The 21,756-nt window shown below is 35.2% G+C and overlaps 1 protein-coding gene and 1 pseudogene across 2 annotated transcripts in view; one reads left to right on the plus strand and one right to left on the minus strand.

Annotated features, from left to right (window-relative positions):
• Nucleotides 1-21,756, plus strand: part of CNTN1 (contactin 1) — a 357,030-nt gene that overhangs the window by 168,779 nt on the left and 166,495 nt on the right. The window lies entirely within an intron of this gene.
• Nucleotides 1,406-17,985, minus strand: LOC122890939 (annotated as a pseudogene).

Genomic DNA, 21,756 nt, shown 5'->3' on the forward strand with positions numbered 1-21,756 from the left:
ATGCTAAGTGAAATAAGTTAGAGAAACACAATTATCATATGATTGCACTGATATGAGGAATTTAAGAAATAAGACAGAGGATCCTAGGGGAAGGGAGGGAAAAATGAAACAAGATGAAACCAGAGAGGGAGACGAATAGTAAGAGACTTAATCTGAGGGAACAAACTGAGGTTTGCTGGAGGTGAAGAGGGTGGGAGAGACGAGGTGGCCAGGTGATGGACATTGGGGAAGGTATGTGCTATGGTGAGTGCTGTGAATTATGTAAGACTGATGAATCACAGTCCTGTACCCCTGGAACAAATAATACATTGTATGTTAATTTTTTTAAAAAGGGTAATCAGAAAATCAAAAATAACTAAGAATTTCACAGTTACTAGTTTGGTAGCATTGTGTATAGATGTTACCACATTCATTCATATAGATCTTGTGTAGGTGATTATTATATACCATGTTGTCCAAATTTTGCCCAATTTGAATTCTGATTAATGGGGTTTGATCTGAAAATAAAATTTGAGGAACCTAATTTCACATATCAGGCATTTGTAGTTGGGGAAAAATGGAATTGTGTTCTGTATATTCAATTTAGACCATTTGCCTCCTTTGTAAAATGTTATTTATTTTTGGATATGTGAAATGATTTTTTCCCGAGCCAAACTGTATCTAGCTTTTTAAAGATACTTTTCATAAACAATCATGGTATTTTAGGCAGTACATGGGCAGATGATTGTTAACAGCATACAACACTCAAACTCCCTTCTTCAATGGACTACCAACATTAGAAAGCTGGTATAAAACCCAATGAAGTCTTCATGTGGTGCTCTGAACAGGGAGAAGTTTAGAGTGAGGGTTGATATTTCACATTTAGCCTGTTGTTTAACAACCTTTCATGACCTGACTCTGGCTTTCAGGAAATGAAATGAAAATGGCAGAATTATCAATCTGAAAATCCACGAGCTAAAAAAGGAACTCTTTTGAGAAACACCATCTCAGTGGTGACTCTGTAAAGTCCAGATTGCCTGACATACTGGGAACTATTTCTTGGGATCAGGCTCCAGCAGGCCTTTGGGTTTAAGGGAGTCAAGTCTCTGTTGAAGGCAGAGAAAAGAGGATATATAAAAATGAATTTTAGTTTTTCCACACCACCAAAGTGTTTGTGCCAAGGTAGCTAAGGAATCCCTCCTCCTGAGAACCAAGAGGAAGTTTCTCAAAACTAGAAGGGAAAGGTATTTTTCCCTTGTATCATTCTAGCTTTGAAAATGTTCTATTAGTGACATACGCCATTTCCCCCAAAACAATGAAGTACTCTGTGTGCTAAGAAACATACCTTAAAAAGAAGTAAAGCAAAATTCTGCATTTTTTATAAATGATTATAAATGATTAAAAACAGTATTTTGAAGTATACAGTCACCAGAAGTACACAGTTATCAAAAATGCACACACTTCACTTGGCATCTCCAGCACCTTCAGCTCCTTCAGCTTTCTCTGCTTGGTCTGTTGTGGCATCTCTGTTTCCTGCAGGGTTATTCCCATCCTCGCCAGCATCAACTTTCCCCTTTCTCCCTTTGGGTGCCTTCTCACCCTTCTTTGCAGGACTTTTGCTTTGGAGGAACATGTTTAGCAGATAACCTTGCAGATCTTCTTAATGGCTCATCCTTCATCTTAGTTTTACCTCCTTTAGCATCCCCTTCAGCCTTACTCTTGGGCAACAGCAGCAGGACTTAAGCCCTGGACGGGTTGTGCAGTGGTGCATGGGCTTTAGCTGGTCAGGGGACATTCTTGCCCCTTCTTGTTCACACCGCTCTGTAAAATGATTTTTATGGCATTTATAACTTACTGTGAATGATTATAAAATAATTTGGGGGGGAGAGAAAGATAGGAGATAGGAGACTTATTACAATTGGCATTGGGTGGTAAGAGAGAAAGGGCACAGGGACAAGAAAGATACATATAAGTAGAGCAAAAATAAGATAAACATTTCCAAGATAAATTTGGATCACTTCTCAACTTTCCAAGAATTAACCTTGATTATGATTGGATAAGTAACAAAAGAACTAAGTATCAGGCAAGTAGACATACAGACAGATACTTACAGAAAAAGTTGAACAAGCAAGCATTTTGAAATAATTTAAATTCTATTAGTGATTCGTTCTGATTACTTTAGACATATGGGTTAGATGAATCTCATCAGTTTATTTGTGCCTTTTTAAAATTTGATTCAAAGACTGTTACACAGAGGGTGCCTGGGTGGCTCAGTCAGTTAAGTATCTGCCTTCAGCTCTGGTCATGGTCTCAGGCTCCTGAGACGGAGCCTGGCATCGGGCTTCCCTACATAGCAGGGAGTTTGCTACTCTATCTCACTCTGCCTCTGTGCTCCCTCTCAAATAAATAAATAAAATCTTTAATCTCTCAAATAAATAAAATCTTTTTTTTAAGATTTTATTTATTTGTTTGAGAGAGAGACTGTGAAAGACAACATGAGCGAGGAGAAGGTCAGAGGGAGACGCAGATTCCCAATGGAGCTAGGAGCCTGATGCGGGATTGGATCCTGGGACTCCAGGATCATGACCTGAGCTGAAGGCAGTCGCTTAACCAACTGAGCCACCCAGGCACCCCTCAAATAAATAAAATCTTTAAACAAAAAACAATGAAGACATTACAGACAAGAAGAATCATGTCATTAAGAATAATTAAAGTAGATAATTGGAAAGCTGTGAAGACTGAAAATAGATGGTATATGTCCGAGATTATTTTTGCTTTTGGATCTCAGAGAATTCTTTATATACTGTCTGGAATGTGTAACACAGAAAACTGAGTGATATGAAAACTATTTATTCCCTCTTCTATGACCATAGGGACAGCCCTTTTAAAGGACACATACTTATGTGATTTTTTTTACCTGTTGCTCACCCTTCAGGTCTGTGTCACTTTCATGGTATGTTATAGCTCAAAATAGTATTCTGCCTTCAATAAGCCCATGTGATATACACACCTTTCTGAAGGAAATATAAATATCAACACACCTGTACATATAAAATCCTTTTTAACAAAGTCATTATTTAGTATAAGTACCATAGTTTATAGTAAAATTCATTTTAAAGGTTTTGACTTTTCATTTTGGGTTTGTATGGTATCATTATTTAAACTTTACATTTGACTCATTATAGCAAACTGATATATAAATTAGTATATTTAAGATATTCCTGAAGATTGGGGCCCCTGGGTGGCTCAGTGGGTTAAAGCCTCTGCCTTCGGCTCAGGTCATGATCCCAGGGTCCTGGGATCGAGCCCCACATCGGGCTCTCTGCTCCGCGGAGAGCCTTCTTCCTCCCCTCTCCCTGCCTGCCTCTCTTGCCTACTTGTAATCTCTCTCCTTGTGTCAAATAAATAAATAAAATCTTTTTAAAAAAAGATATTCCTGAAGATCATCTTTTATTAATTTATTCCAGAAACTTTAGCTATCACTTACTGCATACTTGCTACAATACTGTGAGGGAAACAAAGATAGTACAGGGAACACTAACAATGCAATGGTTTTCAATTCAGGCCATAAGTTACCATCACCTGAGGAGTTTTTAATCATCACTCCAGACAGAATAACTGGGGTTTTCAACCTGGACATGGGTGTGTTTTAAAAGAGTCCAGGTATTTTCATCAAGGTAGAGAATGACTCATCTAATGAGAAGTCTGATCTTCTAAGTTAGAGGTATTCTTAGATTCACTTGCTAATTATTTCTGGTCTTGAGAAAATAAGGATGATACAGTTATAGTATCTGTTCTTTTCCAGTTCAAATCTTGACAATTAAAAGTATTACTGAAATCATATGACTGAAAAAAATGCAAATACATTTCCCCAAACTTAAAGCATAGACATCATAGTGTTCCAAAGCAAATAAGAGAATTCTAGTGATTATAGAATTGATATTCCTTTTCTTCCTTTGCAACTGCCTGCTGGCCCAATTCACACTGTTTCTTCACAAGTGAAGAAAGATGTTTTTAAGCATTCTCCACAGATACAAAAAAATACTCTGGCTTTAAGGATGCCACTGTGAAACACGGTTTGAGGATGAAATCCCCTACAAAGCTATCTTCTATCCTGCAACAAAAAAGTGTAGCAGTAGCATGTTCTGATGTAGAAAATAGGAAATAATCTATTAAAGCTTTACCCAAAGGTAATCTGTTATTGGGTCACTTATAGAGTTTAATTTTAAAAACAGCTTTATTTATGTTGCACTGATACTTCTACATATTCTGTTATTTATTTTGGCAAGGATAAAATTGTAAACCTATAATGATATTTTGTCAAAATAATCACTTTATAAAATACACAAAAACATAAAAATAAAATCATCTTAATTTTTGCTTTAATTACTTTCTATTAATGTATCTTTAATCACAGGACAATTTGGATTATAGAAAATATAAAGAAGATAACAGAGATCACCCATAATGCCACACAGAAATAATCTATATTTACCAAATATATTTACCAAATCTATACCAAATAATAATTTGGTATTATTACTTCACAATTTTATTTCTTCTAAATACTCAGTAATGATACCTAAAAATTTGTAAAGTTTTTTTTTTTCAGTTCTGAAATTCTGTCCTCTAGAAGATAAATTAGTTTGACCCATTTATATTTATTGTAATTTATTGTAAACCTTGATGTATTTCTAAAACTTTGTCTTAAAGTTTTACTGCCAATATTTTTTTCCCTCTTCTCTATCCCTTCCTACCTTCTATTCAGTTGAGAACCTATTGTATACCTTGCATTTTTGAGGTTATAGTCTATTATATTTAGTCCTGCTTTTTTACATAAAAGTAAAGTTTTTTGTGATTATGATTTTGATTATTATGATGCATAATATTAAAGCCTCCCTGATAATTTTTTATTTTACTTAATTATAATATAAATAACTACAGTTATTTTATTAGAATAGCATTCTTATGGAGAATCACTGTATCAAAATATCTGAGCTTTTTAAAAACCTCTAATACATATTACCAAATTATTTTCTCAAAAGATTGTCTTGGTTACTGCTACTTGTAGTGATATTAGAAAATATTAATCATTGCATCCATACTGGCAATGAATATTAATTTTAATGCTGTAAAAATCAATACCATTTCTTAAAATGCTATTTTGTTAAAATTTCTTAAGTATTTCTTAAAACTTGCATTTTTTGGTTTATTTTTTAATCATTAATTTTTTTCTTTCATGTATCTAATCATGTCTTTTATCAATTTATCTATTGTGATCTTAGTATTTCTTCACATCTGTTGCTCCAAGCTCTGTATAGCTATGTCTATAATCTTTTTGAAGTTTCCCCAGTTTATATTTTAAATTTTAAATTCACTAATAATTTTTAGGATATGCAATTTAAAAATTCTCCTTTGTGTTTTCTTTTATTCAAAGATTGGTTTATGTTTTTTCCTTTTCCTATTTGTTTTTCTTTAGTGGGTTTGATTTTTTACATTTCAACCTTTAATTCATCTCAGTTTATATTGATTGGGTTCAAATCTTAGCTCCCCTTTGTAATAACATCCTTATCTTTGGCAAGTTGCTTAATCTATGTGCCTCAGTTATGTCATTTCTGAAATGAACACAAAGAAAGAGTCTGTATCACAGGATAATTGTGAGGGGTAAACAACATAATATATATCTGAAGTGTATGACACATAGTAAATGCCCAGGAAATGTTACCTATTATTGAATCTGTTTATTCTTGGAAGAACATCACACTTTATTTATTTTTGGAAAGATCTTATTTATTTACTTGACAGAGAGAGACCCAGCGAGAGAGCGAACCCAAGCAGAGGGAGTGGGAGAAGGAGAAGCAGGCTTCCTGCTGAGCAGGGAGCCTGATGCAGTTGGATCCCAGAATCCTGGGATCATGACCTGAGTCAAAGGCAGATGCCTAATGACTGAGCCACCCAGGTGCCCCAAGCATCACACTTTAATTTATGGAGCTTTATTTTATAGTTTTCTATCTTCTGGGATTTTTCTCATTTTATTAGTCTTGGGAAAGAATTTGGCACAGTGGGGAGGTGAACCACGAGAGACTATGGACTCTGAAAAACAATCTGAGGGGTTTGAAGTGGCGGGAGGTGGGAGGTTGGGGTACCAGGTGGTGGGTATTATAGAGGGCACGGCTTGCATGGAGCACTGGGTGTGGTGAAAAAATAATGAATACTGTTTTTCTGAAAATAAATAAATTGAAAAAAAAAAAAAAGAATTTGGCACAGTATTCAAGCACCTGAACTCTAGCGCTGAACTGTTTGGGTATAAATCTCAGCATCCAAACTAATTAACTATATGACCTTGGGTAAAATTGCTTTACATATTTGTTTTTTAATTTATCTATAAAATTGAGATATTTATGTCATTTGGCTCAGAGGTTTACTGTGAGGATTAAATACATGTAAAGTAGTTAGTGATAAGTGTGTTGCTATCATGAGCTATTATTTGTTTCAAAATGTTCTTAATGTCATTTTCACCAATTTTTATCCTCAAATGAAATTGAGACCTATTCTGTCAAGTTTAGAGAGATCACATTTCTATTTTGATTGCAAGTATGATGCTTTGAAAAATTAATAATATTGAGTCTTTTTACCAAGGAAAAAGCTGTATTTCTCCAATTTTTCAATTCTGCTTTTAGATATATCAGTAAATAATTAAAGTTTAAAAAATTTTTTCACACTATTCAGAGTACTACTCAGCAATTGTGTTTAATGTTGTACATAAGGGCTTTATTTTTCTTATTTTTAAGTATTTATTGTTAATACACAAGAAAACCATTGTTTTGGTTTATATTTATCTTCTGTATAGCCACTTTGCTCTTAATTCTCATATTTTATTTAAATCCATTTTCTTTCCTATTCTTGTATATAACCACATAGTAAGCTTATAATAGTTTTGCCTCCTCTTTCCTAATTGTTTAAAATCTGAGTTTTTATTTCATTTTGTACTGTATTTACTTAAGCCTCCAGAGTAATGCTGAATTTGTGTATTTAAGAGATATTTGGTGGCTGTTTTCCATATTTCAGGTTCCATGGAAAGCACTTGATAAGCACTTGATAAACTGGGACGGCACAGCCATGGGCACTGTCCATACAGAACTTTAAAACTAGTTCATAGTCTTCACATAGTATCTATCAAATGTTGTGTGTGAGTTTGCATTATTTGGAGACGATGTTAAATAGCTTTCATTAGATTATCAGAAAGAGTTTATAGCCATAAAAGGTTGGAATCATCAGTCCCAATTCGTGGTGACAAATTTAAGCCTTATTTATATTCTGATTAACTTTACTTCATAATGACTTAAATGTTTTTATTCTCTATTATAGACTTTTTATATTTGAAAACAATGTGGTTGTTTTATCAATTTCCTTAATGTATTCATATTTTTAAAAGAATCCACATTCAAAAAAATCAGTTATTACTTTTCCATAGGAATCTGTTAAATAACTACACATTATAAAAAAAGACTCTTTATAGATACATTAGTTTAAGTTTTAGAAAACAGTATTTTGAGTGTTAAAAGACAATATTGAAGACACAATTCAAGTTGCAACTTAGTCATCCATGGTTTCTAAGAAACATAGGAATAGATTGGGTCATGGTTTGCTATCTTAACTTGTGATTATTTATTGTAGACTAAAGATTAGATATTTAAAGAAATGTGCTTAAATGAAAAATAAACAAATATGCTTGTGTATGTTTGTTTATTTGTTCTTTTGCCAGCAATTTTCTTTGCACATTTCTATTTCTTTACTGTTAGGGAAGACAGCAAGTACAATGTCTACAGGAGCACTTTATCAGTTCAGTATACAGAGTAGGAGTCTGGCCAGATGGCTAGCTCTGTACAAACAAAGCAAAGTTGAACAATGTGAGAGATGCCCACTCTTGTGGACAAACAACAAGCCTCACTCCCCCAACTGCCTCTCACTTTACCCCACAATAGCATGCCTGTAAGTATACAGTCCTGGAGCAGCAAAGTAGTTGCTTCATGGAGCCAGTCATTGCAAATCCCTAAAAGTATTTTGAATGGAGCTGTAAAAACTTAAAGCATTGAACATTCCCTTCTCAAGTTATTATCTGTAAAGGTTCAATCTGCTATCTCAGCAAATTCACTTTCCATCTGTTCACGTAATTTATTTACAAATAAACTAGGGAAATTCTTTAAAAATTGGTTAAAAAGTTGGTGAGAAGTGGCTAGACTTGTAATTAGAATCACTGACCTCATTGAGTGGATTTTAGTCACAATGTGAAGAGGAAAAGACAGATAGTGGATGCCATGAGTGATTTAAAACAAAATGAAATTACCAAGACAGTTAAATATGACTGTACAATTAGAATGTGACTGAGGAAAGGGAACAGGGCAACAGGTATGTTCTTCCTTCTTTATTCAGTCTCTTCAGTTTATCTCTTCATGTATGGTACAATATTACATAATTATTATTTTTAGGTCAATGAAATAATTATACTCTCAAGGCATTTGTTAATTTATCCATTCAAGGATTTAAAAAGTGTTCATTCAACATTTCCTGTATAAATGCATGTGATAGATTCTGGAGTTTTCCCTTTTGAAGCTTAAAGACCAATGGGGGCATCATGCATTGATAATTATTTAACCATAAAATGAAATACTTACAATGAAGGAAAGGCACAGGGAACTATGAAAGTGCAATAGGAAAATCATTATTTCACTTGTGGATTGAGAGACAGCTTCTCTAAGGAATGTTTAGGTTCCACTCTGAGAAATACATGAGTCAGACATAGAAAAGCATGTGATAGGCAAGCAGGAATTAGACAAAGCAGAACCTTGTGGACCATAATAACACATTTTATTATTATTATTATTATTTTAAATTTAGTTGGCCATAAATAGAGGAGGACCATATCATATTCCTAATATTAAAAGGCACTGTAACTTCAGTTTGGGAATATTGAAAAGATCTGAGATGAATAGTGGTGATGATTGCACAACAATGTGAGTATTCTTAATGCCACGGAACTATGAAGTTAAAAATGGTTAAAATGGTAAATATTGTGATGTACATATTTTACCACAATAACAAAAGAAATATACTCAATCTCTCTGAAAATATGCCCTCACGTGGATAATTATATTAACCATTGCAGTGCGTTATGACGGTATTAGGAGAGGGAATTCATGAAAAGAGCTTGACAGATACCCTGGCAGAGTTGAACTGTTATACGTATATTCCAATGACCAATGGACCAATGATCCAAGGACCATCATAAATTATCATTGGCAAGTAGTGTTAACTGCTTAACTTCATTTTCTTGATTTGTTGATTGAGATGAAAAACAGTTACCTCTGGTTATTTTGAAGGTAAAATATATCTGTCCAGTATCTGGAATGTAGTAGGTGTTCAACAAATAAGTAATTTCTTTTATGGGAGTACTACTCACAGGATATCAACCCCTAAAACTTCACAAAAATTATCAATAAAAGTCAAATACAAATATATCCATTGTAAATTCTAAGAGTGATAAAGATCCCGGACTAATCCTGAAGTCATTTGTTAGGAGAGTGATGGCTGGATCAGATGCTATAGGTATGTTTAATTTTGTAAGAAATTATCAACCTGTCTTTGGAAGTAGCTCTACCATTTTTGCATTCCCACGAGTACTGAAGAAGATTTCCAGTTGTTCCAGGCTCCTCACCAGCGTTTGGTGTTGCCAGTGTTCTGGATTTGAGCCATTCTAATAGATGTGCAGTGATATTTTTTGTTTTGGTTTGCAATTCCCCAGTGACATGTGATGTTGAACGTCTTTTCATATGCTTATTTGCCATCTGTATATCTTCATTGACGATGTGTCTATTCACATCTTTTGCCGTTTTTTAATTGGGTTGTTTTCTTGTTGAGTTTTAAGAGTTTTTTGTATATTTTAGATACTAGTTCTTTATCAAATATATCTTTTTTTTTAAGATTTTATTTATTTATTTGACAGAGAAAGATCACAAGTAGGCAGAGAGGCAGGCAGAGAGAGAGAGAGAAAAGCGGGCTCCCCACTGAGCAGAGAGCCCGATGCGGGACTCGATCCCAGGACCCTGAGATCATGACCTGAGCTGAAGGCAGCGGCTTAACCCACTGAGCCACCCAGGTGTCCCTCAAATATATCTTTTGCAGATGTTTTCTCCCATTCTGTGACTTGCTTTTTAGTTTTCTTGATACAGTCTTTGCAGAGCAGGAGCTTTTAATTTTAATGAAGTCCAGTTTATGAATTATTTTCTCCACGGAATGTGCCTTTATACTTTTGGTGTTGTATGTACACAATGTCACCTAGGTTTTTCCTATATTACTTTCTAGTTTTGTAGTTTTACATTACATTTAGATTTGTGATCTATTTTCTGAAGAGTGTAAAGCCCATGTCTAAAGTCATATTTGTTCCAGGAACATTTGTTGAAAAGATGATCTTTGCTCCATTGTACTGCCTTTGCTCCTTTGTCAAAGATCAGTTGACTATATTTAAGTAGATCTATTTTTGAGCTCTCTATTCTGTTCCATTGATCTATTTTTCTTTTGCCAAATTCACTCTATCTTGTTTACTATAGCATTATAGTAAGTCTTGAAGTCAAGTAGTGTCAGCCCTCTGCCTTTGTTATTCTCCTTTAATATTGTGTTGTTGATTCTGGTTCTGTTACCTCTCCATCTAAACTTTAGAAACGCTTTGTCAACAACAAAATAACATAGATAACTTGCTGGGAATTTGATTGGGATTGTATTGAATCTATTGATCAAGTTGGGAAGAACTGGTATCTTGACAATGTTGAATCTTCTACCTTTTCAGCTTTGCATGAAAATTTGCTAAAGATGTTTGGGTGGCTCTGTCAGTTAAATGTTTGCCTTCGGCTCAGGTCATGATCCCAGGTGCTGGGATCGAGCCCCACGTCGGGCTCACTGTCAGCAGTGAGTCTGCTTCTCCCTCTTCCTCTGCCTCTCCCCCAACTCATCCTCTCTCCCTCTCAAATAAATAAATAAGATCTTTAAAAAAAGAAAATTTGCTAAAATACTTGTTTAATGAAAGAATAAATTGAACTCTTCCATACCGTAGCCATATCTCAAGAGTTTGTCCTCTATCTGCTGCTTAGTCCTAGTCAAAAAACCAGCTGGCTGATAAAGTTAAAGATGTAACACTGAGAAGTTGCCTCTTCGCATTAGGCCTGTCTGAAGATAAAGGATGCAAAGATTAGACAGATGCAATTAGTAGAAGGTGGCAGGAAGGACATAACTACAATGTAGCTGAGCTTATAGGTTAAAAAAACTATGCCACTATGTATGCCCTAAAGATGCTGTGATCAATGGGGGTTTTCAGCTTTATAAAATAATATATATGTTTCCTGGAAACAAACTGAGGGTTACAGAAGGGAGGGGGTAATTAATTGCCTAACCTTTTTTTTTTTTTTTTAAGATTTTATTTATTTATTTGAGAGAGAGATAGCGAGATCACAAGCAGGCAAGCAGAGAGAGGAGGAAGCAGGCTCCCTGCCAAGCAAAGAGCCAATGCAGGGCTCGATCCCAGGACCCTGAGATCATGACCTGAGCTGAAGGCAGAGACTTATTAACCCGCTGAGCCACCCAGGCGCCCCAACTGTGGAGGTCTTTATATCATTTCTGTATAGTCATGAAAGGAATTTAATTTTCAAGCTAAATAAAAATTGCTTAAAATATCAATGATGATTTAGGATTTGGGGATAGAAATATGGATGTATTGAATTCAACCCTGATACTTTATTGAATAAGACTAAAAGTCTTTTAATAACCTTAATAAGTCTTATGCATTCAAAATTAGCTCATAAAAATAAGAGAGGCTGAGTTACTGCATTCTCAAACCTATGACTTTCTAACAACTTTAAGAAACTGAAACTACAGTAGTGATAGTCCTTAAATCTTTGAAACACCAAGCAAGATTTTTAAAAATTTGTTTTAATTCAGCAAGAATTTTTGAGCAAAAGCCAAAAGTATTTCTTCTAAACTCATAGAAACTTGAATAAAGTAAATAATTCTGGCAATTAAGCAAAAGTCTGCAGGGCCCCTGCCAATAGATACAGCTGTCACTGCTTTCTTCCCTTGTTTTAGGTTTTTAGTTAGTGAGCGGACCATGATAGGGGAAAAATCATTTCAGGTTTGTATTTATGCTATTTTTTTTAAATTTCCTTTTCATTTTTCCATTGCATAAAACAAACTGACTTGGGAGTTACACCTGTTACCAAGCTTCAAATGCTATCTCTATGCAGGCTTTCAGATACCTATTCCCAACCCCAACACCTTCCATATTCTGGTCTCATTTTTTCAGATGTTTACTTGGTAGCTCTGCTTGGATACATAATAGGAAACTGAAACCTATTATATATTCAAAACTAAATCTCTAGTCAACTTGCTTTTTCACCAAAACCCTGCTTCCCCTTTGCCAAGTGGCAGTGTCTTCCAAATGGGCAATGGGCAAGCCAAGAGGTGAGAACTCAGCCCTGACCTCCCTCCTTTTCCTCCCCTCCAGTTTTCAAGCAGAGTTTATTCCTCACAGGTCCAGAGTCCCCTTGAAACTAAGAACCATAGATCTTGGGTTTGTTGAATCTCTAAGGACCTAACACAGGGTATAAGATAGACCCTTAAATATTTTTAAACAAATGAAATTTACTATATAACCGTTTCTACGTTTGCTAACTAAATTACTCATTTTATGTATCTATAGTGCAAATTCTACTGGCAACTGCAGAATGTTAGAGAATCCATTAGATCTTTGAAGAGAAATGGTGTTGTATCATTTCTCCTATTTGCAGAAATGCATGGAATTATGCTAAACCAGTGTTAACTGTTTAATAGTGAATCTTGTGCTTAAAGGCTTCTAACTGAAGGCAGTTACATAGCCTTTCACAGATGTGGTGCTTTTTCTTTTAATTATCAATTTTTTTCTATGACATATCTTCCATGGGATTAAGTACATATACCCCCACTCACATGCACACACATGTATTTATTGATCATATAGGGTGCAAAGTATTTAAACCCCCATAGAAATATGAAAATATGTATAAGTCATGTTCTTTTTCCTCAATAACTTCTAATCTAGATAGGGGTGAAGAAGAACTAATACAGGGCGCCTGGGTGGCTCAGTGGGTTAAAGCCTCTGCCGTCGGCTCAGGTTATGGTCCCAGGGTCCTGGGATCGAGCCCTGCATCGGGCTCTCTGTGAAGCAGAAAGCCTGCTTCCCTTGCTCTCTCTGCCTGCCTCTCTGCTTACCTGTGATGTCTGTCTGTCAAATAAATAAAATCTTAAAAAAAAAAAAGAACTAATACAGGTGTCTTGTGTACATTTTTCATATAATTCTTACAAGTACATATTAGTATTCCCATTTGCCAATTGCAGAGATAACTTGCCAAATGAAATAGTCATATGAAAGAATTCTGACTACATCTAGACTTTTGTATTTTAATCTCATTGCCTTTTGATAATATAAATATCTTAAAATGCTCTTACCATATGCCCAGACCCAGACTTTCCAGGACAGTTTTATAATCAGATGTTCTGCTGTACTTTCCCTCATAAGCCATCAAGACCTGTCAAAATACCAAATTTTGGCAAAGAAACCAAGTCTCCAAAATAATTTTTTTCCAAACCCCTGAAATTGTCTTCAAACACGTTTTGTAATAAAGTGTCCCTATATTCAGTTGAAATTGGCTTTGCATTTGAAAGATAAGCAAGAACCTTTTAATAAGGAATCCATGAGTGAGTCAAACAAATCACTCCTTGATTTTATTTATTTATTTTTAAGAATTTTCTTTACTTATTTGACAGAGAGAAAGAGCACAAGAGAGGGAACACAAACAGGCAGAGCAGGCAGAGGGAGAACCAGGCTCCCCACCTAGCAGGGGGCCCGATGCAGTACCCGATCCAGGACTCTGGGATCACAACCTGAGTCAAAGGCAGATACATAACTGATTGAGCCACCCAGGGACCCCTCACTTAATGATTTTAGAAAATGGGGAAAACCTCATATGAGTTTACCAGAGGATAGACTTTCCTATAAAGATAAATCTTGATCTACGTCTTGAAATATAGAAGAGATTTGTTTTCTCCTCCATAAACTGAGGTTAATAATAATAACTACATGATTGGTTCATATGAATATTACTTAATACTTAAGCTTCTAGAACAGAGCCTGGCTTTCCAGTTGAGAGATGATGGAGTGTGTTTTTCTGTTAACTATTAAACTAAAGACTATTTAATTAATTTTTAATTTCTATGATATTTCTAGTGGTAATTATAGAATATATGATATTATTATAAAGTATAAAATATACAATATAATAATTGTAATTTCTATAACCTAGTATAATAGATAGTATAACATATAAAATACTCCATAGATATTTGTTGAATGAATTATGAAATGATGGTGTATTATTGACAAATTTTAAGGCAGAGAGTACAAGAGAGTTAACTTTTTTGAAGATCAAATTAAATTTTGTATTATTCACTGAGCTTCAGATATATGTATACATGTTCATTAAAAAAATAAACTTATGGCACAGGTTAGTCCTGGTAACAGGGATTGGGTATAGATTCAGTGAGAGTGCTCTGATCCTTGTGCCTAACTAGTCTTTAAGTTTCTGAAGTTTGAGAATTTGCTTCCATTTCTATTGCCAGCTGGGGTTCGTCTTGGCTCTTTCATATAGTAGGTGCTCAATAGATACTTTTTGATAAGACTTATGTTCGATACAAAGAAATAACTACTTATATTGTGAGAGACTGAAGTTATTAACAGAAACTATGGAATCCCTTTCTTTTAGATTTCAGTTTTCGCATCAGCCACATATTTGTTCTGAAATTACATATAAATGGAAGGATGTATCCACTCTTATCTTATTGGAAACTTAATTAATATTTAATACATTAATATTTAATAAAAATTTGAGTAAAAAGGGATAAGGTGCTTTGTACAGCTCAAGACCGTGTTGCTGTTGTAAATCTGAAACCTCCACATAAGGTCATCAAAATGTAGGAGTCAGGGAGCTTCTTCCCCAGTAACTCTTCTGTCAATAGAACCATGGAAAGTAGACAAGAACAGAGTGCTCATCAACCAAAGCACTTGGGACTAAAGAGAATGATGATATTTTCTTGCAGAACAATTCAGCAAGGAAAACTCACTCACTGCTGTGGAAGGAACCAAAAGTTCAGCACTTGGCATTTAAGGTTCCATAATTTGATTACACTCTTCTTCCCACTTATTTTTTCTAATGCTGTCTTCCATGAGTTCATGCTCTGGTCATATCAAACTCTACAGAGTTGTCTGAATTTAACCTTTACTTTCCTCCTTCATGCTTTTACTATTGCCACTTTCTTCTCCTTGCATAGATCTGCCTATCAAATATCTACCAATGCTTTGCTTTTAGTAATTACTCCATAAATGTATTCAACAGACATTAAATGAGTGCCTTCAATGTGTAAGGCTTTGCATTAGGCAGATAGGGTATAGAAAGTGGAATGAGCCAAACTGCTGTTGAGACATTTAAATATAGAAAGTCTCTCATTGTATGTACATCTTTGATTTACTATTACTATGTTTGCGGCTGCTACAAAATGTTGCAACGTGGTAGGTGCTTCATAAATATGTATGGGGTGAATGAATAATTAAAAATTACCATCCAGCTATCTTTCTGATTACATTATTTTACAATCTTCAAAGAAAATGAAACACATTTCTTGGTCTTTGAATAGCATGCAATAAAAACTGATGTCTGATTAAATAGCACAAATATTCTCGCATACCCTCTTACATGTGTTTCAAAAATGAATACTTGTTGAATTGTTTTACTAGAATTGTTTTACTAGAATTTTACTAGAAATGAAGTGCATTTAAAAAATTACTATCTTATGTTGTTTCTACCTATAGGAACCTAAATTATTTTGGTAGGAGTCACTCATCAATTTAAGTACTGACACAATACCTATAGCTAGTGACTCTTCTCTCCTATTTAAAAAAATGGAATGTCAAAGGTTCTATCCTACTCTTTCCTTCTGTGTGATATCTCTCTTAACCTGAACAACAGCTAATAGGAGATATAAGATCATTAGCCTTGTTCTTTAATCATGGGTGGGACTCTTGCCAGAAGATAGTTGGAAATTTTATGTGCCTTTAGACTGGTGGGATAGAATAAATACCTGCTCTTTTACATGCAATACATACAGATACTGTGTAGCAAGAAGCAGCTGCTGACATACTGAACCTTTGCAGCTGCATTACGGAGAAAGGCTTCACGTGGAGCTTCAGAAAGCTGAGTGGCAGTAGCAGTGAATCCTTTTTATTAGACATGACCATCTCTATAAAGGAATAAAGTCATACAAAGGAGAGATTACAGCCCAGGAAGTCTTTAAAACTCCCAGTGTAAGTTGAGTGAGTGTTTCAATCTGGTATGGTTCCTTCCCAGGTTTTGCTCTTTTGTGAATGTCTAAGAGCAAAAAGCAAAGAAGTTTGAAAGTTCTGTCTTGCTGGCATGGGAATTTTTTTTTTTTCTGCTCTCAAAGACTTTTTAAATTCTGTTCTGGATTGTTAGATATGAATCACAGGGAAGGTATCATGGAACACATTTCTTTGTAGTAGTACAGCTATCTCAGATCAGTTTGAACTGCCGTTGGGCAACAAGAGAAGTTAACAGCGCATTCAGTCATGTCATTGTAGTCCAACAGGTTCTCATTTAGTAGGAAAACTTCCAGGTATTAGTCAAAGAGATATATCAAAATGCCTCTTTCATTATGGCATGATAAAGTAAATCAGATGTAGACATACAGGATATTCCATTCTCACCCAGAGCAAATGGCACACAAAGTACCATGCAGACATAATTTCAGGAGGTGAGTTGCTGAATGTTGCATACCTTCTGATTTTTAGAGTGGACTGGTTAAAGATGTGGCCCAATGAATTCAGCACACATTTGATTGTTTTCTCTCTCTCTCTCACTCTCTTTTTTTTTTTTTTGATTGTTCTCTTTAAGTGTTGGAAATATTTTGACCTTCACTTAATATACTTACTATAATAGTTTTTGAACTTTGTGTGCCTACACATTACCTGCGAAGCTTGATTAAAATGTAAATACTTGGGTTATTTCCCCAGAGACTCTAACTCTCTTGGGAGTTTCTCAGAATTGTATTTTCTTAACAAGTACATCCAAGTGCTGTTAAGGTAGGTAGGTCCTAGCCTGTATTTTGGGAAGCACTAACCCATTAGCTGAGGTTTCCTTGTTATCTTCAACATCCCTACTCATTATTTGGATCCATTCAGTTGCTTTCACTGATCTTTATGCAGATCATCGACAACACAGCAATTATCAGTTCTGTTTCCCAGTATCCTTCCAAACTTGCACCAAAACTCACCTGTAATATTTTACCTTTTATTTGATTTTCACCTGTTTTTGTGAGTAGTAATTCTTTGCCAAAAGTAGCACTATATTCAAAGTATAATAAAATATATATTTGCCCTTGATTAATAAACAGATTCTTATTAATACACTGATAGGAAAGAAGTTGAATGGAATCTCATAAATATATGTTTGAGTTTTAAATCTTGCTTGATAAAACAGCTCCTCCCTTGTTCATTGACTGAATCAGTAATTCCTGGAATTGCAAATACTTAAAAAATCATATTGCCTGATTTGCTTATGATAACTATTTCCATTTTCCATTAGTATCTCAATCTTCTAATTTCAAGCAAAATAATTGGGTAGAATTGGCACCATGTCATTTTCATGGGATGGTAGGCGGGGGATAGTTTGGAATCAGCAAGGCCTCTCTGCATTTTCTCAGATTTCAAGAGATACCTAACCTTATATACATACACTCCTAAAATGTGGGACAAAATATACGTAGGACTTTCTATTTACTACCTAAAAGCGATGATTTCCTGAAACTACCTCTATGAATAACTGTGACTTCGTCAATTATAGTCTTGTATGACATCGTTGGCTTAAATTAGCCTGTGAAAAATAATGTGCTATAAATATCACAAGCAGGGGTTCTAAGACTATTTTTAAGTCTCTCTGCATGTATTACATGATTTTAAAAATAAATGGATAATTAGCTTAATCATAAATCTAATTATCTAAAAATGTGAGTAGTCAATTGTTCTATACAATGCAGGTTGTGCTGTCAGCACTCAATTAATACCTGTATCTTCAAAGCAATTAAAAAATTTTTTTTTTCTCAGAAGCCTCTCAGTCATGTTTCACAATCTGGTGATGTTACATTTATTGAAATGTTTTGAAATCTACTGTATCGCTCCTCCTTTTCCATATACTTCACACAAAATCGAGTGGTGGGCTGTTTCAGGGACTAAGATGGTTGCAGTGTAAAGACTATTATGTCCTACCTGCTGGTGGAACAATAGACGACTGTTCTGAGAAAGGGTACTCTTTCCTTTTCATTTTCAGAAAATGGGGTATTTTCCTTGAGTGCGTGCTTTCCGTCTTTGGCTTTGAACAGCAAGTTCTTCAGAAAGTTTTGCTAAGTATATTTGATCATAGCAGGAAGCTGCTACAATATTGTTCCTGACTTTGCAGGAAAACTGTTGAAGATAATATTAACTTGATGACAGAGTTTAAAGAAGTCAGTGTGAGGCTGGAGATGAACGGCTAAAGTATGCAGTTATTCAGTGAGCGGGAGATGTGTCACCGATGTTTAAGTTAGATTTCATCTGAAAATTAATTGGAGATAGAGAATATTGACACGAAGATGTTTAATGGACTTAAATTTTAGATATATAATATCCCCTTTCTAAAGGGGTGGTGTCTTTTAGTCTTTTAGATTCAAAAGCTAATTTTATTTCTGGAAAATTTAATTTATTCCACTTTAATATTTACTTGTGTTTTGTACATATGTTGTAGGGTTTTTACTTACGCACACACGTACATGCACACACGTATCCATAGCCATATACGTGTTAGTATTCACAATCTTGTGAAGAAGAAACTCGGGTTTCCATTATACAGACTGGGTGACTGACTCCTCAGGGAGATTAAGTGACTTGTATAGCAGAAGCAGAATTTCAGAAAATGAGTCTGAGGATAAAATGTCCCCTGCTCTTATAACGTAGAGTAGGAGATATTGGTGTCTTTTCACTTATATTAATCTGCATTCAATTCCAATAAGCTTCATTTAACTGTTTTCTTTTTTTTTTTCCAATTTATTTATTTTCAGAAAAACAGTATTCATTATTTTTTCACCACACCCAGTGCTCCATGCAAGTTGTGCCCTCTATAATACCCACCACCTGGTACCCCAACCTCCCACCCCCCCCCCCCGCCACTTCAAACCCCTCAGACTGTTTTTCAGAGTCCATAGTCTCTCATGGTTCATCTAACTGTTTTCTGAAAATAATGCTTTATAGCAAATGTTTCTCAGAAATAATATGAACGCCATAAGTAAATATTCTTTTTGACATGGCTTTTCTTTTTTTTTGTTGTTTTGTTTTTGTTTGTTTGTTTGTTTTGTTTATTTATTTAACAGTGATCATAAGTAGGCAGAGAGGCAAGCAGGGAGAGGGGAGGAAGCAGACTCCCTGCTGAGCAAAAAGCCCTATTGGAGGTTGGGGGCTCCATCCCATGACCCTGGGATCATGACCTGAGCTGAAAGCAGAGGCTTTAACCCACTGAGCCACCCAGGCACCCTGACATGGCTTTTCATAAACTGTGTTGAGGGTAGATCAAGATGTCTTTTTTCCTTTCTAAAATAGAGATGTGACCATTTGATTATATATGTTAATATTTTATCAGTATTTGTAAAATCTTGTTCTCTGTCAAAGTAAATGATTGTATGACCATCAGTTGAATGAAATATTAGTTGCATTGACCTTAATTATATAATCCTTTAATTATATAACAGTACTGAATACTTCGCACATAATTGTTGTTGGCTAAATGCTTGCCAATGTATTGTTGAAGCTTTTTAAAATAACATGTGGATTAGTCTATGCCAGAACTAAACATAAGAGCTAGATAGTGTCTGTACAACAGAAAACTGAATATCTGGATATGGACCAAAATACTCAAAGGAGAACACTAGCATTGTCTAAATTAGAAAGGGAGAAGTAGGGAACAAGACAAGTGTGGGAAAAAAGAAGGAAAAGCAAGGAAGGAATATAGTGTGCCACACTGTGTTGTCTTATGGTAACATGTTGTTTTAATGTGTGACTAAGACATTTAATAAAGGATGGGGGAGAAAAGAAATTGAATTTCCTTGGAAATTAGGGAAGTGCTAATCCATGTCAGGGTTACAGCAGTCACTAGACACCTAGAGATCTGTGATGGTTTGGGGGATGCTGCTGCCGAGTAGAGAAGCCACAGAGCTCAAGGCCAGCAAGTTCAGGGAGCTGGCCAGCACAGTGTGGCCTCAGGACAGGAATGCACCCTTGGTTCCTGCTTTTAAGCATTATGTATTTTCAGCCACTGAGAAGAAAAAGGTCTGCTCCTGTAAGTGGCACGTCTTTGTCAGAGTTGTTTGTTTTTTTCATTTGCTGCAGCACTTTCAGGCCTGTGGGGGCTGGGGAGTGAGCTGTGAATGACGGAATGGTATGTCCTCCAGAGAAGGAAGAAGAGCAGTTTCTTCTGCATTAGCAGGAGTGGGTTTCAGCCTCTCTGCCTCTCTCCTCTGCAGCGCTGCTGAGGGGATGTGATCAGGGAGTCACAAATGATAGGATAACTGGTGACACAATAGAACAAGTCTCTAACAGAAAACAAATGTGTGGACAAGATCTGAAAGATGCTTTTATATTTGAACAGCAAGAAACCCATTAAATGAAATAAATTACATGCTGTCAGGCTGATGACTCAGTGTCCTATTGAAATAGGCAATATTTTGGAGTGAAGGAAAAGATAGCATGGTATGACACAGACAAGCTCAAAATAATGAAAACTTTTCCTTCTGACTCAAGCGTGAATATTCAGATTAGAAGACAGACTTCTGACACTCAGTGAAGTGCATATTAAAAAATGCTTTAAAATATTGCTAGTTAGACAACTATATTTAGACTATGTTTATAAGTAGCAATAATCCCTAACAAAGAACAAAACTCTAATAAAAGGCATTCCTTGTTATTTATTTTCACCATCCTACCCTTATTTTAAGGAATTAAAGTTAAATTTCGGTTTTTTTATGGCAAATGCTTTGGAATAGTTATTGGGTAGTCCATTCATTCCTTCATTTATTCAGTTCAGTAAATGTATATCGAGAACTTCTATGTGCCAGGCATTATAAAAGCAACAATGAACAAGAGACATGTCCCCTGACCTTATGGGCTTATGGCCTTGCAGAATAAAAAATTAATATTTATTAAATAGTTTTCATAGTAAATATTTCACATGCGCAATATTACACAAGTCTTAGAATAGTCTTATGAAATAGTCGTTCTTTCCGTATTTTACACATGAAGGAAACTAGGGTCAGAGATTGAATAACTTGCCATAAGTTGCAAGCTGAAGAATGGATGAGAAAATTTGAAGTCATAATAACAGAGAGTAGAATGGAGGTTATCAGATGCTGGGATGTGGGAAAAAGAGGAGGTAAAAAATTGAGCGGACTGTCGGTTGCCAGGGACTTGGAGGAGGAGATATTGGGCTTAGAGGAGGAAATCTGATGAGTTATTGTATAATAGGTACAGAGATTCAGTTTTGAAAGATGTAAAAACCTATGGTGTTGGGTGGTGGTAATGGTGGTTCAACAATATGAATTTACACA

This window comes from Neovison vison, chromosome 12, assembly GCF_020171115.1.
Source record: "Neovison vison isolate M4711 chromosome 12, ASM_NN_V1, whole genome shotgun sequence".
NCBI classification, from domain to species: Eukaryota; Metazoa; Chordata; class Mammalia; order Carnivora; family Mustelidae; genus Neogale; species Neogale vison.